The following is a 13,881-nucleotide window of genomic DNA, read 5'->3' as shown; positions in this document are numbered from 1 at the left end:
CGTCTTACTAAGCCGCCATCTTCCTCTCCAGTCTTCTTATTTCATGAAGCTCCCCTAGGGGATTTTTCCTTCTTCATCTCCCAAGGACTCTGGTTGCATGGGTTCTTGTGGTTCTTGTTGCTCTCTTGGGGCTTTTTCTGAAATGTTTCCTCTTTTAAATGAGTCTAGTAAACTAATCAAGACCCACCTGGAATAGGCGGGGTCACATTTCCCTCTAATCAAAGGTTAATACCCATAACGGTGTGTCACATCTCCATGGAGATAATCTAATCAAGTTCCCAACCTACAGAGCTGAATAAGGATTAAGAGAAAAAGCTGCCTCCAGAAGATGGATGAAGATTAAAACATGACTTTTCTAGGGCATGCAATCCTTTCAAACTGGCACAGATGCCTGATTTGCAATCAATCCAGTCACTGAAGAGAAATTGTCCTCAGAAAAGTGAAAAAACTTTCTATCAGGCCATAAAGGATACCATATAAAATGCTGACATGGCACTGGGAATTTCAACAGCATTTTCCCCATAATTCCTTTAAATGCACAAGGTGAACCTGAATTAAAAATAAATAGGAAAAAAATAAATAAATGGGGATGGGTGCATGGGTGGTTCAGCGGTAGAATACTCGCCTTACATGCAGGAGACCCGGGTTCGATTCCTGGACCATGCACCCCCCCCAAAAAATAAAAATAAATAAATAAATAAATAAATGGGGATACACTTAATTTTCTTGTAGATACTGGGGACATACTTTCAAATCTGAACCCCACACTGTTAAAACAACAGGCCCCTTGGTGTCAAAAGCAAAATATAACAGTAGGGGTCGGCATTAAAGCCCAAAGGGAGTATTTACCCCAAACAATCCAAATGTCAGTAGGCACTTTTACTGAAAAATATATTTTTTGCTTTATGACTACGCCCCCATGTACCTTCTGAGAAGAGACCTGCTATCAAAAATGAAAGGCATGATTTTCTTTTCCTCAGAGGAAGAACTCTCTTGAGAATTTCCCTAGGATAATAGGGCAGACCTTATATGCTCTTTGCAAACTTAAACTTAGATGCTGAGAATGAGGGAATTACTAATGATACATTTGACTTATCTGCTGTACCAGAATCCCTGTGGGCCATGTCAGGCAATGCCACAGGGAGAATCCAAGTGCTCAACATACAAAACACAGATAGACATATTCAAACCCTTACCCAAACTTCCTCAATAGTGGCTTAAACCAGAGACTATTGCCAGCTTAATCCTAATAGTTCAAGACTTAATATCTCAAGGGCTAGTTATTCCTCGTACCAATCCTTGTAATACTTCTAGTTTACCTGGAAAAAACTCTGATGATTGTGGATGGTGATTTGTTCAAGATTAACAAATTAGTCATACCTCACTTTCCTATAGTTCTGAACCCAAGTAACTCTGTTATCCTGCATTCCTTCTCATTCTGAATTGTTTATTTTGTAGGTCTGTGAATGAATATAGATGAAAAAATTCTCAAGAAAATCCTCTGCTTTCTTCAGCATTCTGGTAGATGCAGATAGTGAAGATGTCTTTGCATTTACATGGAATTATCAGCAATACAACTGGGCAGTTATGCATCAAGGCTTCGCTGAAGCTCCTTCAAATGTCTCTCAAGTGTTCAGGACCTGGGCACCTGATAATTTTCTAATGGCTCCTTTCCATTATAATATGTGGATGATTTATTGCACTGCTCCTCTACTCACGAGAACTCCTTGAGAAATTCTATTACTCCACCAGTTAACTCAAAAGGGACATAAAGTCTCTAAGAGAAAACTACAGCTTACTAGAGAGATCGTTCACTAATTGGGTCATGATTTAAATGCTGAAGGAATTCCCCTATCACCCTGTTTTAGTTTGCTAGCTGCTGGAATGCAATATACCAGAACCGGAATGGCTTTTAAAAGGGGAATTTAATGAATTGCTAGTTTATAGTTCTAAAGCTGAGAAAATGTCCCAATCAAAACAAGTCTATAGAAATGTCCAATTTAAGGCATCCGGGGAAAGATACCTTGGTTCAAAAAATGCCAATGAAGTTCAGGGTTTCTCTCTCATCTGGAAAGGCACATGGTGAACACAGTTACAGTTTCTCTCTCAGCTGGAAGGGCATATGGTAAGCAAGGCATCATCTGCTACTTTCTCTCCTGGCTTCCTGTTTCATGAAGCTCCCCGGGAGGCATTTTCCTTCTTCATCTCCAAAGGTTGCTGGCTTGTGGGCTCTGCTTCATAGTGCTGCAGCATTCTCTGCTCTCAATGAATCTCTCATTCTCCAAAATATTTCCTTTTTTATAGGACTCCAATAGACTAATCAAGACCCACCCAAATGGGTGGAGACATGTCATCCCCTAATCCAGTTTAACAACCATTCTTGACTAAATCACATCATCTAGGGAGATGATCTGATTACAGTTTCAAACATACAGTATTGAATAGAGATTATTCTACCTTTATGAAATGATATTTTGATTAAAACATGGCTTTTCTAGGGGGCATACTTCCTTTCAAACTAGCACAACCCAAAAGAATAAAACTGATTCAGGAATTTCCTAAGCCCATGACAAAAGAAATTCAGGGGATTCCTTGGGCTGGCAGATTATTGCTGACTCAGGGTTCCACATTTTTTTTATTGGCATCACCTCTTCATGAATCAACTAATGCCAAAACAACTGCACCCTGAACTGTCCTTTAAACAACTTAAAGATGACCTTATTAAACCCTCCAGCCTTGGGGTGACCAAATTATTTGAAGCCATTTAATCTGTTCATGAAAGAAATGGATAAGCTCCTGTCTTACTAACACAAGAACATGGGGGAAAATAAGACCTGTTGCCTATTGTACCTTACAATTAGATGCTGTGGCTTGAGCATATGATACCGGCTTAAAAGCAGTAGCTACAGTTTCAAAACTAATTGAATCGTCTGCAGAAATAACATTAGGTAACAATGTATATTTACAAAGCCCACATGCTATCCAAAGTCGAATTTACTCATCATGTACCTTCCAGCCAATTGACTTCCTATGAAATCCTTTTACTGTCATCTTCTAATTTAATTAGAAAAAGATGTAATATCCTTAACCCTGCCATCTTATGGCCTTTGCCTGATGAAGTAGCTCCTCATAGTTGCCACCTCTCAGTCAATGACTCCTCATGCTGATTTACAAGAAATAACATTGTACAACTTTGACCTTATACTCTTTGTTGATGGATCCTATACCTTAGGAATTAATGGAAAATTTCAAGTTGGATATGCAGTCACAGCCCAATTTGACTTAATTGAACAAGATAACTTACCTCAATTTACCTCAGCCTCATACATATAATTATGTATTTTCTTACTAGAGCTTCTATACTGTCATTTCAAAAACCAATTAACACACCCAAGAACCACAGAATATACATTCTTCTCTTGGATCATTCTCCAAGACAGACTAAACTGTAGGTCACAAACAAGTCTTAATATATTAAAAATATTGAAATTAGATAAGATATCTTCTCTGGCAACAGTGGAATGAAGAGAGAAATCAATAACAAAGGGATAAATGGAAAATTCATAAATATGTTGAAATTAAACAATGCACTCTTAGCCAATGAGTTAAAGAGGAAACCACAGGGAAATTAAGAAATATCTTGAAGTGAATGAAAATGAAAATACAATGTACCAAAACTTATGGGATGTAGCAAAGGCAGTGCTGAGAAGGAAATTTATGACTCCACATGCTTACATTAAAAGAGAAGAAAGACTTCAAATCGAAGACCTAACTTCAAAACTGGAAGAACGAGAAAAAGAAGAGCAAACTAAGCCCAAAAGTGAGTGGAAGGAAGGAAATAAAAAAGATTGGAGTGGAAATAAATAAAATAAAGAATTAAAAAAATATAGAAAGAATAAACAAAACAAAAACTTGATTCTCTGAAATATTAATAAGCTTGACAAATCTGTAGCGAGAATGATGAAGGAAAAAATGAGAGGGGACACAAATGACTAAAATCAGAAATGTAAAGGCAGGACATTATTACTGACACCACAGAAATAAAAAGGAATAGGAAAGAATACCATGAACAACTACACATCAACAAATTAGATATCCTAGATGAGAACGAGGAAAACCTAGAAACACATAAACTATATACACTGACTCAAGTAGACATAAATGATCTCAACAAACCAATAACTAGTAAAGAATCTGTATCAGTAACCAAAAACCTCCAAACAAAGAAAAGCCAAGGACCAAATAGCTTCACAGAGTAATTCTACCAAACATTTCAAGAAGAATTAACATCAATCCTGCCTGTGCTCTTCCAAAAAATTGAAAAGGAGGAAAAATTCCCTCCTTCATGAGGCCAACATCACACCCATACCAAATCTAGATAAAGATACCACAATAAAAGAAAATTATAGACTAATATCTTGTGAATATATATGCAAAAATCCTCAAGAAACTACCAGCAAACCAAATCCCACAGCACATTAAAATAATTATACCCCATGACGAATTGGGGTTTATTCTAGGATACAAGGAAAATTCAATAAAAAAAAATGAATTAATGTAGCTCACCACATTAAAAGCATGAAGGAACAAAAAAGCACATGGTCATCTTATCTGATGCAAAAAATGCATTTAACAAACTCCAGCAACACTTCTTGATAAAAAACACTTTGAAAACTAGGAATAGAAGAAAACTTCCTCAGTGCGATAGTGGGCACAAATGAGAAAGCCACTAGTGACATCATACCTAGTGGTGAGTGACTGAAATCTTTCCCTGTAAGATCAAGAACAAGACAAGGATGCCCACTGTCACCACTGTTAATCAACATTGGACTGCAAGTTCCAGCCAGAGTTATTAGGCATGAAAATGAACCAAAATCACCCAAATTGGAAAAGAAGAAGTAAAATCTTTCTTATTTGCAGATGATGTGATCTAATCAACAGAAAACCATGAAAAATCCAAAACAAAGATTCTAGAGCTAAAAAATGAATTCAGCAATGTGGCAGTGTACAAGATTAACATACAAAAATCAATAGTGCTTCTATACACTAACAATGAGCAATAACAAAAATAAAATCAAGAAATAAAAAAAACAGCAAATAAATGAATCAAATATCTCAAAACAATCTAACCAAGGATGTAAAGGCCTGGTACACAGAAGACAACAAAACACTGCTAAATGAAATCAAGGAAGTCATAAAAAATGGAATGGCAACTTGTGTTCATTAATTGGAATACTAAATATCATAAGATGTCAATTATACTCAAAGCAATTTACAGATTCAACACAGTCTCTATAAAAATATTAACAGCCTTCTTTTCAGCAATGGAAAAGTAAATTATCAAATTTATATGGAAGGGTAAAGGGATCTGAATAGCCAAAGCTATCTGGAAAAAAAGGAATGAAGTTGGAGCACTCACACTTGCCAGTGTTAAAAATTATTACAAAGTCAGAGCAATCAAAACGTCATGGTACTGGGACAAGGAGACACATAGATCAATGGAATAAAATTGAAAGCTCAGAAATCAATTTCTGCATCCATTGCCAACTGATTTTGACAAGGGGGCCAACATCTCTTAATTAGGAAATACTAGTTTCTTCAACTAATGGTCCTGGGAAAAGTGCATCTCCATTTGCAAAATAATGAAGGTAGACCCTACCTTACATACACCATATACAAAAATCAACTCCAAATGAATTGAAGAACTAAATATAAGAGCCAGAACTATCAAACTCCGAGAAGAAAACATAGGGAAACATCTTTAGGACCTTGTGTGAAGTAATGGTTATTTAGAATTTACACCCAAAGCACAAACAATGAAAAAAAAATAGATGAGATCTCATTGAAATTGAAAACTGAGTCCCAATGGACTTTATCATGAAAATAAATTAACCTACACAATGAGAGAAAATATTTGAAACCACATAACTGTAAGGCTTTAATATTTAGAATACATAAAGATAATCCAAGTAAAAACTGGGCAAAAGATTTAAGTTGCAATTTTTAAAACGAAGATACACAAATGGCCAAAAAAGCACATGAAATGGTGTTCAACAACTTTAGCCACCAGGTAAAACCACAATGAGATACCATTTCACACCTCTTAGAAAGGCCGCTATTTTTTAGTGAGGATATAGAGAATTAGGAACACTCATTCATTGTTAATGGGAATGTAAAACTGTGCAGCCACTGTGGAAAACAGTTTATCAGTTTCTCAAAAAGTTAAATATAGAGTTATCATATGACCTGGTAATCCCACTTTTAGGTATATACCCGAAAGCATTGAAAGCAGGGAGCTGAAGAGATATTTGCACACTGATATTCGTAGTGGCATTATTCATAACTGGAAAAAGATGGAAGTGACCTAAGTGTCCATCAATCAATAAATGTATAAGAAAAATGTGGTATACATGCACAATGGAATATTATTTAGCCTTAAAGAGGATTCATGCCACAACATGGATGACCCTTGAAGAAATCATGTTGAGTGAGATGAGCAGACACAGAAGGACACATATTACATGATATTACTGTTGTGAAACAATTAGAATAACTAACCTCATAGAGTCAGACTCCAGTATATAGGCTGTCAGGGGATGGGGTGGGGGTAAGGGGTAGAGAGTTGGGCTTGAAATGTACACAGTTTATGTTTGGGACAATGGATACGTTTTGGTAATGCATAGTGTGGTGACAGCACAACATTGTGATCATAATTAACGGCACTGAATTATACTGCAATATAGTTAAAGGGGAAATTTTACATTGTATTTTTGTTACTGGAATAAAACATTTTTAAAAAGCCACGGAACTACACAACACAAACAGTGAATCCTAAGTTAAACCATAGACTATAGTTAATAGTACAATTATAAAAATGTGTCTTCATCAATTTTAACAAATGTACCATCCCAATGCAAGGTGTTACTAATAGGATGGTACATGAGACTCCTGTGTTTTATGTATGACTATTTGTAAAACAACAACAACAAAAACATTCAACATTTATACTGATATCCAGTATGCTTTTGGAATTGTACATAATTTTGGAATGCTATGGAAACAGAGGAGTTTCCTTATTTCAACAGGATTCCCTATAAAATAATGCACAGCAAGCCAGCGACTTACTAACTGCCATCTTACTTCCTTAATCTATTGCCATATTAATATTGAGGCTTATACCAAACAAAACGGATCCAGCATACCAAAGAAATGCTCTAGCAAATTTCCATCAAGGACAGCTGCAACCGAATCACCTTCAGATGTGCTCATTCAATTTTCTCTCTTAGATATGCCAATCCCTAATTTTAATGAAATACACTCAGAGCACCTGTGGTTAAAACAAGAAAAAGCCCTGATGGCTGAAAAACAAACTTGCTAGATGAAGGATGTGTTTTTAATTCAAACAGACTTTTTTTGGAAAGTAAGGACGGTTGCTTTGTACATCCCTAGGTCTTAAAGGAACCAATCCCTAAAACTTAACACTTCTTCTCTCATCATAGTGCCAGTGAAATGGCTCAAATGCTAAATAAATGTTGAGGGCAGTTATCTTAAGGCTGCAACCAACATTTACAACAAATGAGTATTTTGTCAACAGCACAACCTGGGGAAAACATCCCAATTGCTGGGGGCTATACACCACCCACTTTGGCTCCTTTGAGCATTTGCATTTAGACCTCATCCAACTGCCATCCAGCATGAACTATGATTATGTCCTAGTCATTGTCTGTTTATGGTCAGGATGGATAAGAGGCATTTCCTTGTTGTAAGGCAGATGCTATAGCAATTGCTAAAAATTTTTTTAGGAAGTGTATTCCCTGCCTTCAGTTGTTTCTAGTGATGAAGGCACTTGTTTTACTGCATAGATTTAACTAAGATTCTACCAACAAGTTGGCATTGTCACTGTTCCTTTTGCCTACCACCCTCAATCTTCTGGAAATGTGCAGAGAACAAATGACATATAAAAACTTAAACCGTCTAAATTAACTGAGGAAACTAGTTTGCCTTGGCCTTAAGTTCTTCCACTGACCCTTATGGCCATTTGAAGCACACCTTTTGGGAAACATAAACTTTCTCCCTATGGAATTATCACTGGAGGACCCATATCAATTGGGGTCCATCTTGTAGTGATCCCCTGCTTTCCCAGGAGATAACTCAGTACTGTAAACCTCTAATGCTGCATGCAAAAGGTTACCTCCTACAGATGAGGGACACAAATCCAGATATGCATGTCCCTCAGGGTCCTCACACTGTAACTTCTGGTAATTGGGATGCTGGAAATGACATCAATGCAAGACATGCTAGAAGGGACCTAGCCGGTTACTCTTAACTTTTGACCCTGCAGTCAGATTAGGAGGGATTGAAGTTTGGGTTCACATCTCACAACTTAGAAAGATCCTCCCATCCAACGATAGGACCTGTGACCAAACCACAGACCTACAGCTATAATCACCAGGGTGAGAAATATGGCTTTATGAGATGGACAGCTTCTTGTCCAAGATCATGGAACAAGACTCCATGTATTCTTATGGCCCTCTCATACTCCTTATCATATTACTCCTTACAATTATTGTTCATTTTTATAGTTCCCACACCTGTTTGGCATACCTTTTTTACCTTGCTTATAAAATATTACCACCAAAGATATTTAAACTGTTACAATACTATCATTTGCTTTTCCTGGGCCATTGCAAAAGGGGGGACTCTAACTGACTGCTGGATCTGCCAGCATAAACTCTGATATGTTCCTGATTCAGGAGATACTGTTGTCTTACCAGAGACCAAATTTTAAGGATTGCAAATGTTGTGGGGTCTTACTAACAAGTTAGCAAAATCACTCATAGGATAAGGCTATTACAGTCACCCATGCCCTGTGTTAACCTCACAAACATTGTAAACAGATCCGACCTAGTCCCTGAAGGCCAAATTCATGTGTGTAACACATGTTGGCCCAGGTATCACTCTCACTACAATACCACTCGTCATATCAACCCAAGAAACCTCGTAGGACAGCTCCCAGAATGTGTAATTCTGTATTTAAAGGCCCATTTTAGGTATTGGTTATGTGGTAGTTCTGTAAGAAATGCATGGTTAAGGAACAGTCAACTCAAGTATTCTCCAAACAGGTAATCAAACACTTCCTGAGGTTCCCCAAACAGATAATCAAACCCAAAGATACACACCTTTTGGTTATATTTTCATTTGTCAAGACATGTGGACTGGAACTCTTAATAGTTCCCTTTGAAATTTACAAGTCCAGATCTTCACACTGGACTACCTCATTTAATTTACAGTCTCAAGCCAAATGTGAGTTGCTCAGGGTATCACTGGGTAAGTTTCCTTTGCAGGACTCTTACTTCCTAGGTTAGGAGTTAACATAAGTGGAAATGTGATCAGAAACCTATCTATAAAAGTTGGTGAACTTTTTGAATCCATTGCAAAAGCTATTGCTGCACAACAAAAGTCTTTAGATTCTCTAGCTAGAATTGTTTTAGATAATAGAGTTGCACTTGATTTCTTGCTGTCCGAGAAAGGAGGACTTTGTACTGTTATCAGTATTACCTGCTGTACCTGGATAAATACTTCTGGTAAACCTGAAACACAGTTATGTGCAATAGTCAAATAAGCCTCAAGGCTCAAGCAAATAAGCCCTTCCTCAGGAATCTTCTTTGAGGTCTTTGATTTCAGTTGGTTTGGGCCCTAGGGTTCTTGGCTCTGAAGCATATTGCAAACGTTGGGCATTTTACTGCTCCAAGTAATCATAATAGTCTCTCTGGCGCACCACATCTGCTCAAAAGTTTTAAATGGTTGCACCCAGACATCTCACCGATGGTGTCCTTCCACCCAGAATGATAAAAGCATAAAGAGAACAAAAGGACCAATCCCTTGTTATCTGTAGCTTGGAGTTAATCACCTAAAGCCAGCAGATCACAAATGAGAGTAGCACTGATGCCTTAAATTTTTATATCAGCCCCAATGCAAGGGCTGAATCAGAAAAGGGGAAACTGGGAAGTAAAATCTGGTGGGCCTAACATAGAGACACCCGTGCGAAGCCTCACATCAGCAAACACAAAAACCCAAGCAAATTTCTATTTCCTATAAATGCCCGGCTCACTCAGAAAACAGAATTTATATACCATCAATTATCACCAGCTTACTTCCTCGTTCTCATGCCAGCTAACTTCCGCAGGCCTAAGCTACCACCTGCACTGCCGACCAGTAGACATTCTCTCTAAAAGTGCTTGCTTATTCTGCCTATAAAAACCCATCGCTCTCTTAGCCCAGCGGAACTCTTCCCTGCCTCATGGTGATTGGACTCTCTTCAGTTGTTGAGTGAATGAAATAAAACTCCCTGAGATCTAACCAAATATTGCTCCAGTTTTTATTTTAACAAGGCCAAAGAATGCCAAGAACTGCTGGCAGCCACCAGAAGCTAGGAGAGAAGCATGGAATTTTTCTTCCTCAGAGCCGCCTGGAGGAACCAATCCTTCCTGCCAATACCTTGATTTTGTGCTTTTGGCCCCCCAAACTGTTGTTTGATGCCTTTCAGTTTGTGGTGATTTGTTATGGCAGTTCTAGGAGACTATGCATGAACTATCAGATATTGTCTGGACTGATTCAGGCAATGTTGAGGAATTTTCACTAATGCTATTCACAATTTTAAACATACTTTATATGTTTATATAAGGGCTCTGTTAAAAGAGAACTACTATGCTGGGTCTCTGTTTGGAAATCATGCAAAACTGGACTTGATTTGGTTAAAGTGGCTATGGGAAACGAGAACTTCTTCCTCCAGCCTACCACCCGTCAGACCTCAAAGCATCTCTAAAGGACAGAGTGGAAACAGCTCTTCTACTTTATCACCACTAAGGCTTATATATTACCAGCCAATTCTTGTGTGCTTCATCTAGAATTCAGCTTCCTCTGTGTCTCCAAGTTCTCCAGCCTGTTTGGGTCACTTTGTCATGTGATTTAAGAACAAATGATTTGGTCCTTTATCCATCTCAACTTTATTTATGATATCTTAATACATATTTTCAAAGTTTCTCAGACAGCATTCATTTATTCTTATTATTTCTCTTTCAATTTGTTGATTTTGTTGAATTTTCCGTTGGTCTTTTTCTATTTTAATCTTTTCCATTTCTATTGTTCTGTTCTGAGTTGATCCAAATGGGTGTTATAGTGCCTATGGCATAATTTTCATATCAAAATTCACAAAAGATATTTGTGTGAATAGACTTTTACTGAAAGTGAGGGATGGTTCTAGAAGGAGATTGCGTGTTTCATAAGAGCACAGCACAGCCCAACAGACAACTTATTTGAACATCTCTATCCTTAAAAGGGCCAAACCACTCCCAGGAACTTCCCACTGGCTGTTTTGCCTCATGTCCCAGCCTCCTGCCGTTTTGCTGATCTTTCTCCCCTTTCTCCCCTGGCTTTTCCACGATCCTAGGTCTGCCATCAACCTCTTCTTATAGGGCAGCTTGTGGAAACTCAAAAGTCTTTTATTTTGTAGAACTTTTTTTAAAAATTAATTTGATGTCTATTCTGGTCAATTTAAGGCAACTATTTGCTCATATCTAAGACAGCCTTTCAGAGCTATTATTTGCTAAACAACACATTTATTTACCTAAAGAATTTTTCCTCCAGCTTTTAAGGTAACACTCACTCTATTTCTCTCCTCTCCCATCCCTCACATACACCTAAGGCATATACAAAAAGAAACTTATAGATGTGGGCTTTTCCGTTTTGGAATTCATGATTAAAGAAAATTAATGTTGGAATGAACACACAACTGGGAACTTTAAACAGGGACAAAAACATTAGATAATGATATTAAGACAATAATATCCATGTCTAACAACAGAGATAATAAATGCATCTGGGGATCATTCTCCACACATCATCACCTTCTTTCTCTGCTTTTCATGTGTACACTGCATTTTGGGTTTCTAACTTTCTCTGCTTTCCTGTGCCTTTGGAATAAATAGTGCATATGAAAAATAGGAGGCTGGGTTGCCCCTCAAATATGTTAAGCCGGAAATTTGACCAGGCTGTTTTGAAAAGATAAACACTTCCTGATATATAACACTCATGGTTTTTATGATCTCTCCACATTTACATTTCTTACTCTGTTGTCACTCTCTGGGCTCGCCATCTGATTTCCATAATGCATGTTCATAATGCACATGTTTACTGCAGCACATTGCTAAGTTAACTCATCATGGCTTGTCTGCATTTACATTTTCTCTCAATTTCAAATTTTAAGAGGCACCAAGGCGAATTTGACAGTTAGCTAATAAAGCTGGAATTTCGTCTCCAATTGGCGCACCTGGGACGGGGACCGCCTCCGGCTCTGCGAGCGCAGCCTGTGCAGCCGGGTGGCCTGGTCAGCGGGAGCCTGCGCGCGGGGGTGGCCCTGGTCAGCGGGCATCTGGGCGCGGGGAGCCCTGCGCTTGCTCGGGGCGATGAAGCTTTAGTGGAGTGGGGGATGGGGGTCATCACAGTGAGAGCAGCTTAGATGCCATCGATCGATACTCGTGACACTAACAATGAAACTCTCTCTGGAGGGGCATATTGCAGTTGTGAAGTCAAGCAAGTGCAAGTGTGATGGGGCGGAACTTCAATTTTGCTCCAAGTAAGGAAACCAGTGCAGAGATCACAGCTGATGAATGATGAACTTCCCCACTCTGTGGCAGTGTCAACGAAGACGAAGACATTTCCTATTCACAGAAACCTATTGCTAATTATCCCATAAAGGGTCTCCTTTAATTCTGAATATATACCTTTGCGTTGGTCTATGAGAGAAAGGTAACTAATTGAAAAGTAATTTGGCTTGCCGTAGTTAAATATTGGCTATGATTGCACTCAAAAATCTCTCTTGAGAGGGAAAGGTTGATGGGCCAAAGGATTTGGGGTGGCAGGAACCCATAGCATTGACCTCAGGCACCTCTCCCACGGCCAGTGAATGAGTGAGTGGTCATTTCAACCTGTGCTGGAACATCAGAGTGCTGGCCAGTCTATCTTCCTGTGAGACAGTTGCAGTTTTATGTACTTGGAAATTGTACTGGGCTGAAATATTTCTCCCTATTACTGTTTTAGTTTTGGTTCTGACAGTTGGACATACCCTGCAATACATTCTAATTGTTCTCGTGAAATCTTTCAAATATTCGAAAACAACTTTTATATTTTGGATGTGCCTCCACATTTCCAGTTTATGCTAATTCGATTAGTCCTCAAATAACACAATTTCTAGATCCTTCATTATTTTTATTGCTATCCTCTGGACAACTGCAGCGTGTTAGCATCTTTTAAAAATGTGGAACTCACAAAATACAGTGTTCTAGGATTTGGAGGGAAAAATGTACAGTACAGTAGGTATATTACTTTTCCTTATTTGGATATTTATATTTAACTATAACCCAAGGTAATATCAACCTTTTAACAGGCGCATTTTATTAATATCCTCATTGTTTACATGCAGAAATCCTAGCAGACAAATTAAGTAAATTCGCCAAAGCCACACAGTTAAAGAAGCAACAAAGTCAGGCTTTGTTTTAGGGCTGTCTGTCTTAAAATCCTAGTCTCAAAAACAGTAAATTGCATGATGCCACTTTAGAATATTGAGCATTTTACTTCCAAGTCTCAGGTTAGGACTTTTGCTATCCTAATTGTGTACTTATATTATACCTGTCATGCTTGTGATAGTTTGTTGTGTCTGTTTTTGGTTATGAGACTCTCATTTTTTAACACATAACCTTTAAAAATCCGAGTTCATTGAACAGCTCTCTCTAGCTACATCAGTTTCTCTTGATAATTCTCTTTGCTCTTTCATATAGTTTTATGTTGTCAGGATGATTTTATGAAAACAGCTCACTCCCCTTG

General features: G+C 38.0%; 1 non-coding gene across 1 annotated transcript; it reads left to right on the top strand.

The window, feature by feature from the left end:
* Positions 1 to 595: 595 nt before the first annotated feature.
* TRNAV-UAC (transfer RNA valine (anticodon UAC)) lies at positions 596 to 666 on the top strand. Its single transcript has one exon. It is a non-coding gene; the product is annotated as a tRNA-Val (tRNA).
* Positions 667 to 13,881: the final 13,215 nt, after the last annotated feature.

The sequence above is a fragment of the Tamandua tetradactyla genome, chromosome 22, assembly GCF_023851605.1.
Source record: "Tamandua tetradactyla isolate mTamTet1 chromosome 22, mTamTet1.pri, whole genome shotgun sequence".
Taxonomy (NCBI): domain Eukaryota; kingdom Metazoa; phylum Chordata; class Mammalia; order Pilosa; family Myrmecophagidae; genus Tamandua; species Tamandua tetradactyla.
This window is presented reverse-complemented; position numbering and strand designations above follow the sequence as displayed.